This window comes from Cherax quadricarinatus, chromosome 36, assembly GCF_038502225.1.
Source record: "Cherax quadricarinatus isolate ZL_2023a chromosome 36, ASM3850222v1, whole genome shotgun sequence".
Lineage (NCBI taxonomy): Eukaryota > Metazoa > Arthropoda > Malacostraca > Decapoda > Parastacidae > Cherax > Cherax quadricarinatus.
In genome coordinates, this window is record NC_091327.1 from 25,382,533 (window position 1) to 25,395,175 (window position 12,643).

A 12,643-nucleotide genomic window follows, 5' to 3' on the forward strand; every position below is an offset into this window, starting at 1 on the left:
ATTAAATGGGTTGTCAGAAGTCAGATATTACGTAACCAATATAACAGACTGGCTGAGACCAGGTGTAATGTAAACATTTCTCTCTCTCTCTCTCTCTCTCTCTCTCTCTCTCTCTCTCTCTCTCTCTCTCTCTCTCTCTCTCTCTCTCTCTCTCTCTCTCTCTCTCTCTCTCTCTCTCTCTCTCAATCATAATATTTTTTTTCTTTCGTTTGCTATATAGTTTCGTGCATTTTCATCATCGTCAGTATTATTAGAATCACTATCACCATCACCACTATCACTGTCATAATATCACCATCATCACTATCATAACCACTATCACCATCACTGTCATCTTCACAGTCACCATTATCACCATTAGCACCATCACTCACAACCCAGTGAAGCACAACTTCATCTTATAACCTGAAGTTGCCCTCCATTTCCTGGATCAAAACAAGGTTACCTGCCATACCCCAGGTGCTGCATAACAACCCTCCCAACGGGTTTAGTGCTCACCCATGAGTGTGATGACACGTGGTGATACCCAGCAGGAAATGTGGGGTATCTAACACATGCGTAAGAATATACTCCACCTCTGTTGATATATATATATGTCGTGCCGACTAGGCAGAACTTACGATCTTGGCTTAAATAGCAACGCTCATCTTGCCATATAGGACAAGCGAAAATTTGTGTATGCAATATTTTCGCCAAAATCATTCTGAACCTAACGAAAAAAATATTTTTCACTGTGTTTGTTTAGTATTAAATTATTGTAAATAAATCTAAAATATATTTAGTTGGGTTAGGCTAAAATAAACTGCGCTTGTTATAATAAGGTTAGGTAAGTTTTCTAAGTTCCTTTTGGTGCAAAATTATAAATTTTTACATCAACATTAATGAAAAAAATATATCTTTAAACGTATAAGAGAAAATTTTAGAAAGGACTTAATTTTAAATGAGTTCTTGCTAACTGCCAGTTTTACATATTCGGCACGACATATATATATATATATATATATATATATATATATATATATATATATATATATATATATATATATATTATATATATATATATATATATTATATATATATATATACACTTTAACATTTACTTTATTTTTCCTTTTCCTCCTCCTCGTATGTCTTTTTTCGTTTCTTCCCTCTTTTCCTCTTTGCAACCCCTCTTGTCTCAACCTCTTTCATCATCTTCTCTTTCAACTCCTGTTCCTGTTTCAATTATCTCTCTTCATCTTTCACTTTCTTCTCTACTTTCAATTTCTCCTCTTGTGCCTGTTTTTATCTTTTTCGTCTACTTTCTTCATCTTCATTTCCTTTTCGTTTTCTGTTTTCCTCCTCCTCTTCTTCCTCCTCCTCTTCCATAAATTCCCACATATTAAAACAAACATTTACCAATCAGTGCTCTCACAATTAAATGAACGTTTAGGACAAGGAGAGAGAGAGGGGGGATTAGCGAGAGAGAGAGAGAGAGAGAGAGAGAGAGAGAGAGAGAGAGAGAGAGAGAGGGGAGGGAGGGAGGGACGGCGAAGTGATAAAGAGAAAAAGATGAGGATATAAGAAAGTTGAAATGGCAAAGAAATGGAGAATTGCGTGCTTAGGCTGCAAGGAATGGATGACTGTTACAGGGAAGAGAAGAGATGGGGAGAGGGGACGCCATAGTGGATAGGGGCAGAGGAAGCTACTATTCTCACTGACAAAGTTTGATTGCGTCATCTCCTATTAGACCTAATAGTCTGGCAGACACTGGGTTCAACTTTCTTTTTTGGCATCAAAAGTTTATTTTCCCTTCGTGCTTTACTGGACGCCTCCCGTGTGTACCCATCTTTTACTACAGTCACTCATAACCCCTCCCCCTCCCGGTTCCTCATTCACCCTTACAATCTGAATCTCGCTCTCACCCTCATCATCCTTCCTCACACTCCTCAAGTCACTCTTTTTACCCCCCTCCTTTACCTACTCTCACCATCTCAAACTCTCCATCTCGCCTCCCTCTCTAACCGTCTACGTGCATCTGGCCCCTTTCCCTTTGATGCCTCCACCACAGCCACCCCCATCTCCCCAACCTAATTTCGGATCCTCCCAAGGGATACACGATATGAAGGAATTCCTTGGCCTATTAGCAGCGATGCTGCACCAGCAGACCTGCTGGTACAGTCTCTGCCACAGAGCTGCTGGTACAGTCTCTGCCACAGAGCTGCTGGTACAGTCTCTGCCACAGAGCTGCTGGTACAGTCTCTGCCACAGAGCTGCTGGTACAGTCTCTGCCACAGAGCTGCTGGTACAGTCTCTGCCACAGAGCTGCTGGTACAGTCTCTGCCACAGAGCTGCTGGTACAGTCTCTGCCACAGAGCTGCTGGTACAGTCTCTGCCACAGAGCTGCTGGTACAGTCTCTGCCACAGAGCTGCTGGTACAGTCTCTGCCACAGAGCTGCTGGTACAGTCTCTGCCACAGAGCTGCTGGTACAGTCTCTGCCACAGAGCTGCTGGTACAGTCTCTGCCACAGAGCTGCTGGTACAGTCTCTGCCACAGAGCTGCTGGTACAGTCTCTGCCACAGAGCTGCTGGTACAGTCTCTGCCACAGAGCTGCTGGTACAGTCCCTGCCACAGAGCTGCTGGTACAGTCCCTGCCACAGAGCTGCTGGTACAGTCCCTGCCACAGAGCTGCTGGTACAGTCTCTGCCACAGAGATGCTGGTACAGTCTCTGCCACAGAGATGCTGGTACAGTCTCTGCCACAGAGATGCTGGTACAGTCTCTGCCACAGAGATGCTGGTACAGTCTCTGCCACAGAGATGCTGGTACAGTCTCTGCCACAGAGATGCTGGTACAGTCTCTGCCACAGAGATGCTGGTACAGTCTCTGCCACAGAGATGCTGGTACAGTCTCTGCCACAGAGATGCTGGTACAGTCTCTGCCACAGAGATGCTGGTACAGTCTCTGCCACAGAGATGCTGGTACAGTCTCTGCCACAGAGATGCTGGTACAGTCTCTGCCACAGAGATGCTGGTACAGTCTCTGCCACAGAGATGCTGGTACAGTCTCTGCCACAGAGCTGCTGGTACAGTCTCTGCCACAGAGCTGCTGGTACAGTCTCTGCCACAGAGCTGCTGGTACAGTCTCTGCCACAGAGCTGCTGGTACAGTCTCTGCCACAGAGCTGCTGGTACAGTCTCTGCCACAGAGCTGCTGGTACAGTCTCTGCCACAGAGCTGCTGGTACAGTCTCTGCCACAGAGCTGCTGGTACAGTCTCTGCCACAGAGCTGCTGGTACAGTCTCTGCCACAGAGCTGCTGGTACAGTCTCTGCCACAGAGCTGCTGGTACAGTCTCTGCCACAGAGCTGCTGTGATGTAAACACCAACAGCTGGATCACGAGGCAGGTCACCTTCGCTGATGCCTGACGTTAATGAGTCCAATTTTATAACCTCGTTAGTCAAGGTAGATTTGTATTTCTGGCGCAGTACGTCACAGTACTCAGCGTCAGCAGGGAGGACAGGGAGGAAGTGGAGTACACAGGAATAGCAAGATAGTAGAAAACCACATAGTCTATATCAAGACTAACTGATGTGGATTTACTACGTTTTTCAACCTTTTTACCCTGGCTGAATCCTTGAAATAGTTTTCATATCTTTGGGAACTCCTACTAAAAAAAATATTGTATATCATTAATATCTTTTTCTCTTTTATAAACTTAAAGTTCATAAGGAAAATATATTTTTCTGATAACTGGTTTAAGCAGTTATCAGTTCATTGACATTGAAAAAATAATTGAAATCAAACTGCCTGTTCAGGTTATAATAATAATAATAATAATAATAATAATAATAATAATATCTTTATTTCTACAAGTACCTGTACAAAGTATACAGTCCTAGCTGACAACAATGACATACTACTATAGAGAAAGCCGATTGTTATGCAGAGCATTTCAGGCAAATTAGGTCAGTTTTTTCCCAGGATGCGACCCACACCAGTCGACTAACACCCAGTACTCATTGTGATGAGGAACATAGACAACCGGTGTAAGGAAACACGTCCAGTATTTCTACCCTCGCCGAGAATCGAACCCGGACACTCGCCGTGTGAAGCGAGAGCTTTAACCACTAGGCCACGGGGCACCGTTCAAGACTATATTATTAATACCCAAGAATATGCCGTACGTATTGTAACATTACGAATATGGAATTAAACACAAAAATTACTCGAAAACGCATTTACACCTGATTAGCCTATTTATCACTATTTCTCTCGGAACCCCTAGCGACCTCTCGCGGAACCCTAGGGTTCCAAGGAACCTCACTTGAGAAACGCTGGCACTCTGGCTAATTCTGCTACTCTGAGGTGTTGAGGGGAAGATGGGGAAGGAGAGGGGACGTCTTGGGCTTAGCATACAGGTGAAGGTCCAACAATGTCTTGCATTAATAGTGTAAGAAATTCTGAATTGTGGTCTAAGATAAACGACATCAGTGGTCCGAGATTCTCTAGGTTAGCGTCTGTCTCCCGGCGTGTCTCTCTCTGTCCCCCCTCCATCCTTCCTAAGAGATCTTAAAGAATGTTATTTCAGATTTCGAAGACCTCGACTATCTCCCTGTTCCGATGCTGGTGTTGTGGGTAAATTACAAGGAGCGTCTGCCAGTGTAAATTCTGAGGTAAAAATACGCACTAATTATTAACAGAGAAGCTAGCATGCTCTTGGTATGTTGAGGATTTTATGTGTGTGTGTGTGTGTGTATGTGTGTTTTATTGTGTTCGCGCGTGTGAGTGAGTGAGTGAGTTAGGATACATAGGTGGCAGGTCAGAGAATACGTGTTACGCTCCTGTAGAAGAACGAGCAGGGGGAGTAGTTAACGAGCGCGCTGGGATCTAATACTTTCCCTAATTGGTTTAGGTTCCGCTTGACTCCAGTCATTTATCAAGCTTAGGTAACTAACTTTCCTCCCTCCATTCCCTCCTTCCTATCCTACACTAAGCCAAAAGTGGTACCACTGTCATTTTTTGCAGACGAATCTAGAATTTGTATGAGTGACTCTAGAATCTAGAATTTGTAATCGCCCTCATCTTTTTCCTCATCCTCATATCTGACATAGAGATGTAAACCACAACACATCCTCAAGATGATATTAATTAGGTCTTCCTGTGGGGTCACAAATAACAATTTGGCCTCAAAGATCAATAGGATGTTCTTTGAGAACAGATTTCAGTTACTCCGCTAGGGGAAAAAAATAATAATTAAAGACTGAAATCGGGTATAAATGAGACCCAAACCACACACAGAGATGAGGATGAATACGAGGGATTTAAAATTGATAATGTCAGTTCTCACACTAAGCACATCAGTGTTGCTCTTACAAACGTAGAAGCTTAAGACGACGTTTCGGTCCGACTAGACTATTGACTAGTCACACTAGTCAACGGTTCAAGTCAAACTGAAACGACGTCATAAGCTGTGTGCGGGTTGTGAAAGAATGTACAGAATAAGAAAAAGAATGCCAAACTACTTTAAAACGAGCATATGTCAGAACAGAGGAAAGATAATTGACATCGAGAAAATATCTTTGTAGAACAGAAATTAAATATTCATAGCAGACGGAAGAAGCACAAAAGTAACAAAAAAATCTTTCAGGAAGTAGCAAAAATTCATTGGCCAAGAATATTAACCATAGCTGTGTGTGGTTCCTGGCGGACGATATCAAAATGAGCATAAAAGTCGCATCAGTATAAGACGGGGAAAAAATGCAATCATATATCAATCAAGTCTTCCAGTGGACAGTGGAAAAATATGTTCAGCGGTGACAAATTCCAGTTGCTCAGAAATGGAAAGAATAAGAACTCTAAAGGAGTGCTGGATATAAAACACCGTTCTTGAGAAAGTTCTTAAAGAACGAAGGGAAAGTGTAGAAGATTTGAGTATAACATTGGCAGGTAACCTATCATTAAGAGAACACAATAAGGCAAATGCTACAGATGCCAGGAAAGTGACAGGGTGAATAATGGGAACTTTCAAAATAAGAGAGATAATGTCGACGTGACATTTAAATCACTTGAGTTCTCTCGTGCAGAATATTACTTGGTGTTGATGGTTCCAATCTAGGCAGGAAAGATACTATAGCTAGTAAAGATAGTGATTATTTGCTGTATTTATGGCGGTAATGATGCATTTATACTGGTGGAAAGGACTCAGAGTACTTGAAATGTACTTTCTGGAACGAAGAATTGAGAGATACCTCAATATATATATATATATATATATATATATATATATATATATATATATATATATATATATATATATATATATATATATATGCAATAAGATCACAGTAAACAGGTGATTTCAAAATATGCAAAACAACCACTCTGAAATAATAGAGAAATTCCAAGCGCTTTCGTGACTACTCACATTATCAAGGAACTATGAAAGTGAAGCATCCAAGGAAGCTATATAAGGGGTCCGGCCAGCACCTCACTATCAGATCCCACAACGGTTAAACACGTGACGCGCGGCGACCCAACTTGGATAGGTCCTTTGGATAGGTTCTTTGCCTTTCAGTAGAAAGGCAAAGATGAATTAGTCAAACAATTTACTTCCAATAATCCATCTTTACCTTACATGTATGGACTAATAAAAACACACAAACCAAGGAATCCAGTCAGACCTATTATTAGCTCCATAGGGTCAGTTTCATATAAATTATCCAAATGGCTTGTTGATATTTTGAGCCCTATTGTTGGCAAAATTTCTAACTTTAATGTTAAAAACAACATAGACTTGGTTGATAAATTAAGCTCCTTGACTGACTGAAATGATTTTAACATGGTTAGTTTTGATGTTACTTCCTTGTTTACGAAAGTTCCTGTTGATGATTTATTAAGTTTCTTATCGGAAGAACTCGTTAACTATGATTTACCATTGCCAGTTCCTACTATCATTAAACTTATTAAACTTTGCATTGTTGATGCAAAATTTGTATTTAATGATAAGTTTTACACTCAGAAGTTTGGTATGGCAATGGGAAATCCTCTTTCACCTGTTCTTAGTAACCTATACATGGAATTTTTTGAAACAAGGTTGCTTAACACAATCCTCCCTAATAGAGCTAAATGGTTCAGATATGTTGATGATATTTTGTGTCTTATGCCCAAAAATGTAGATATACACCATTTTCTTGGAAAATTAAATAGCTTAGCCCATTCTATAAACTTTAATGTTGAGTTTGAAGAAAATAACTCATTGCCTTTTCTAGATGTTTTAATTATTAAGGGTAATAATGAATTCAAATTTAAAATTTACAGAAAACCTACAAATAACTGGTCCTATGTCCACTATTATTCCTCGCATCAAGATAGAGTCAAACTGTCTGTTTTCTCATCAATGTTTTTGAGAGCTTTACGAATTTGTAGTCCTGAGTTCATAGATGAGGAAATATCCAAAATTTATGAAATAGGTAATGATTTAAAATACCCAAGAAATGTAATTGATAAATCTTTTAAAGTTGCTAGAAACACTTTTTATAATCCAAAAAGGGACAACCAGCCTTATTCAACTAAAAATATGTTGGTTCTCCCTTACCATGAAAACTTGGTTGATATGCCTTCTCTTCTTAAGACTTTTAATATTAAAGTTGTATTCAAAAATCTTGATACAGTAAAAAAAACTTTTGATAAAGAATTCCCCCCAAAATGCTGATGGATGTGTCTATAAGATTCCTTGTAAAATTTGCGATAAAGTTTATTACGGTCAAACAGGTAAAAATCTCGAACTAAGATTAAAACAACATAAATATAGCATTAGAACTGGACAAGATTCCAATGCTCTATTTATTCATGTGAGAGATTTTAACCATCCAATTGATTTTCAAAAAGTTGAGAAAGTAGTATCAAGCAAGTCCATGGTCGACAGGAATATAATTGAATCTTGTTTCATAAAAAGCAGTTTTGACAATATGAATATTTCCTTTGGTTTATATAAATTAGATCCATTTATAATTAATAGAATTTGGGAAGAATTTAATAATACACTGGACAAATAATTTTTAAATTTTCTTGGGTAGAATAGCTTGGGGGTGAGTTGTGCAAAGGACCTATCCAAGTTGGGTCGCCGCGCGTCACGTGTTTAACCGTTGTGGGATCTGATAGTGAGGTGCTGGCCGGACCCCTTATATAGCTTCCTTGGATGCTTCACTTTCATAGTTCCTTGATAATGTGAGTAGTCACGAAAGCGCTTGGAATTTCTCTATTATTTCAGAGTGGTTGTTTTGCATATATATATATATATATATATATATATATATATATATATATATATATATATATATATATATATATATATATATGTATTTTATGTATGTATAATGTGTGCGTGTGTGTGTGTGTGTGTGTGTGTGTGTGTGTGTGTGTGTGTAAGATACTTGGAGCCTGGTCCCAAATCTACAGTCATAACTAACTACAGTGAAATACTGTTTAAGATGTATAAAGTAGACCCAGTGAACTGTGCTTCCTGGCACACAGGCAAGAAAGAGCCATAATTTACACCTGAAAAATTCTGGAGGGACTGGTCTCCAATCTGCACACCAAAATTTCTCCCTACGGGAGCAGAAAACTCGGCAGACGGTGTAAAGTACATCCTGTGAAAAGCAGGAGTGTGATGAGAACACTGAGAGATAACACATTAAGTGCAGAGGGACAAAGGATCCTCAGTATCCTCCCTTGGTACCTGGGGTAAATTACCAACAGACCGTCTTCAGATTGATACCTGTTCAGGTTAGTTCCTGAACAATCGGGATATTGTACTGGTCATCCTGGTTGATCAGGCCATCAACCACCAGACCGGGAATCATCGTTATATAACATAGAGGTAATCCCACTAGGCCTGTTTATGTAATCTCTTCAGTACCTCCCCTGAATCCCCCTTTCCCTTTCCTGAAACCCCCTCACTTCCCCCCTTTCTGAAGAAATATCCTTTATTCACACCCCACCCTAACACTTCTTTTTCCTCTCCTTAGCTTTCCTTCACTCTTCTACCCCAATATCCTTTTCCCTTTAAATTTTCCACCTCTCCTCCTTTCCCTTCTCCTCACTTCTTGTATTCTTATTGCCCCATACCACCTCTTCTCCCCCCCTCAAAATTGTGTTCCGGTTCATTCTCAGTATTGAACCCAAAAAATATGGCATTTGAAGGAGTACATGGAAAGAAAAGACAACAGAAAGTCTTTTGTGTTATCAGAGAGAGAATAAAAGAGTGAATGTGGTATGGATAGGTAAGAGGAAGGGAAAAATAAGATAGTGTAAGTAAGGAATGGGGAGTGGGGGTGGGTAAGTGAAGAAGGATGAGAAAGGCTTTGAAGAGAGAACGAGGAGAAGATTGATGAAAAGGGAAATAACCTAAAAAATAAAAAGATCCTGAGGACCCAGAAGAAAGTGTTCTTGCTAAATATTAGATGGCAGAAAAGAGAGGGTAATGGGGATGGATTGTTAGAATCCTGTAAGAGTTAAACTCCTGTGATGGTCATGTAGTGTAAGGTGACAGTAATGTTCCTCCGACTGTTACAGATTTAGGTGTGTCCTGTTATACAGTATTATGACAATTGCAAATAGTTTTTACAGCATGTTTAAAAAAAATAAGAAATGTGCTTAGAAATTTAAATTATTATTTCACATTTCGCCTTGTCGGAGTAATTGGATTAATTTTCTGACATAATTTTTTTTACCTTGACTATGTCGAGTATTACACTTTTAGTCGAAACTGATGATAATTTACTTTTTTCTTACTATTTCCTGCTTACCACCTGCCACCATAGCACAAACATTCATAATAAATTATTAAACACACAAAAATAGTGTGTAAATCCATGTTAGAGATGGGTAAACTGTAGAGAAGGGTAGGTGGCGTGAGGAGACACTGCGGGGGAGGTCTGATGTAAATGGTCAGTAAAACCCACAAGTTGAAGAATGAGACACTTGTGCAACATTGTGGAATCTTTATTGAGGAAACGTTTCTCCAGCCAATGGCTTGTTCAGTCCTCATATTCCACCGTCCTTCTCTGTATTGGATTGAAGAAGCCACTGGCTGGCGAAACGTTTGCTCAGTAAAGATTCCCAAATGCTGCACAAGTGTCTCATTCTTCGAGGGAGGTGTCATTGAAGGGCTTGTCAGAGTAGCGGGAAGGACTGATTATGATGGGACAGTGTTGTTGTTTCTCACAAGGCACTGTTGTGTAATGTTTACCAGGGAGAGATTATCAGCAGCAGCGACGTAGATGACAGTCATCCAACTAACACCAGTAGCATCTAGAACTCAGTGGACTCCCCAGTACTCTTCGCAGTACTCTTCGCAGCATCTAGGACTCTCCAGTACTCTTCGCAGCATCTAGGACTTTCCAGTACTCTTCACAACATCCAGGATTCGGAGGACTTTCTATCACTCTTCACAGCATCGAGGACTTACCAGCACTCTTCACAGCATCGAGGACTTACCAGTACTCTTCACAGCATCGACTACTTACCAGTACTCTTCACAGCATCGAGGACTTACCAGTATATGTTCCAAAGACACTTCGCCACTGACACTGCGAACAAACCCGCGAATACAACTCTCTTAACATTGGGTTGTCAAGGATTTATTTGCCTGAAGTTTGGGCTAAATCTTGTATTAGTCTCCCTGAACATTTTTTTTGTTTTGTTTTGTTTTCAGCTTGACCATTTTAAAGGGGAGCCACGAACCAAGGGAAGGAGGGCAGTGGAGGGAAGTGTGGAGGTAGAGTTGAAAGATGGAGGAAGGAATGGAGAGGGAGGAGAAGGATAGTGGAGAATGGGAGGATGGAAGAGACGCAATGTTTTTGCCTACACATTCTTTGATTGCTTCTTTCGTTCTCATTCCTTCTCACCACACTTCTCCCTTCCTCCTCATTCCTTCTCACCGCACTTCTCCCTTCCTCCTTATTCCTTCTCACCGCACTTCTCCCTTCCTCCTCATTCCTTCTCACCACACTTCTCCCTTCCTCCTCATTCCTTCTCACCGCACTTCTCCCTTCCTCATTCCTTCTCACCGCACTTCTCCCTTCTTCCTCATTCCTTCTCACCGCACTTCTCCCTTCCTCCTCATTCCTTCTCACCGCACTTCTCCCTCCTCATTCCTTCTCACCACACTTCCCCCTTCCTCCTCATTCCTTCTCACCACACTTCTCCCTTCCTTCTCATTCCTTCTCACCACACTTCTCCCTTCCTCCTCATTCCTTCTCACCACACTTCTCCCTTCCTTCTCACCACACTTCTCCCTTCCTCCTCATTACTTCTCAACACACTTCTCCATTCCTTCTCACCACACTTCTCCCTTCCTCATTCTTTCTCACCACACTTCTCCCTTCCTCATTCCTTCTCACCACACTTCTCCCTCCTCATTCCTTCTCACCACACTTCTCCCTTCCCCATTCCTTCTCACCACACTTCTCCCTTCCTCATTCCTTCTCACCACACTTCTCCCTTCCTCCTCATTCCTTCTCGCCACACTTCTCCCTTCCTCCTCATTCCTTCTCACCACACTTCTCCCTTCCTCCTCATTTCTTCTCACCACACTTCTCCCTCCTCATTCCTTCTCACTACACTTCTCCCTTCCTCCTCATTCCTTCTCACCACACTTCTCCCTTCCTCCTCATTCCTTCTCACCACACTTCTCCCTTCCTCCTCATTCCTTCTCACCACACTTCTCCCTTCCTCCTCATTCCTTCTCACCACACTTCTCCCTTCCTCCTCATTCCTTCTCAACACACTTCTCCCTTCCTCCTCATTCCTTCTCACCACACTTCTCCCTTCCTCCTCATTCCTTCTCACCACACTTCTCCCTTCCTCCTCATTCCTTCTCACCACACTTCTCCCTTCCTCATTCCTTCTCACCACACTTCTCCCTCCTCATTCCTTCTCACCACACTTCTCCCTTCCTCATTCCTTCTCACCACACTTCTCCCTTCCTCCTCATTCCTTCTCACCACACTTCTCCCTTCCTCATTCCTTCTCACCACACTTCTCCCTTCCTCCTCATTCCTTCTCGCCACACTTCTCCCTTCCTCCTCATTCCTTCTCACCACACTTCTCCCTTCCTCCTCATTCCTTCTCACCACACTTCTCCCTTCCTCCTCATTCCTTCTCACCACACTTCTCCCTTCCTCATTCCTTCTCACCGCACTTCTCCCTTCCTCCTCATTCCTTCTCACCGCACTTCTCCTTCCTCATTCCTTCTCACCACACTTCTCCCTTCCTCCTCATTCCTTCTCACCACACTTCTCCCTTCCTCCTCATTCCTTCTCAACACACTTCTCCCTTCCTCCTCATTCCTTCTCACCACACTTCTCCCTCCTCATTCATTCTCACCACACTTCTCCCTTCCTCATTCCTTCTCACCACACTTCTCCCTTCCTCCTCATTCCTTCTCACCGCACTTCTCCCTCCTCATTCCTTCCCACCACACTTCTCCCTACTCATTCTCACCAGACCCCTCACTCTCTTCCTCTCCCTTCTCGCTCCATTCCTCTACCTCCCTGTCGTTCTCTTCCCATCCCTCCCCTCCCTCCTCTCTTACCCCCCCCCCTCTCTCTCTTCTTTTTCTTCTTTCCTCCCTCTTCTCTCTCCCCTCTTCTCCACCCTCTT

The 12,643-nt window shown here is 42.0% G+C and overlaps 1 protein-coding gene across 1 annotated transcript in view; it reads left to right on the plus strand.

Annotated features, from left to right (window-relative positions):
- The window catches only part of LOC128691390 (uncharacterized), a 475,319-nt gene that overhangs the window by 394,877 nt on the left and 67,799 nt on the right, over positions 1 to 12,643 (plus strand). The window lies entirely within an intron of this gene.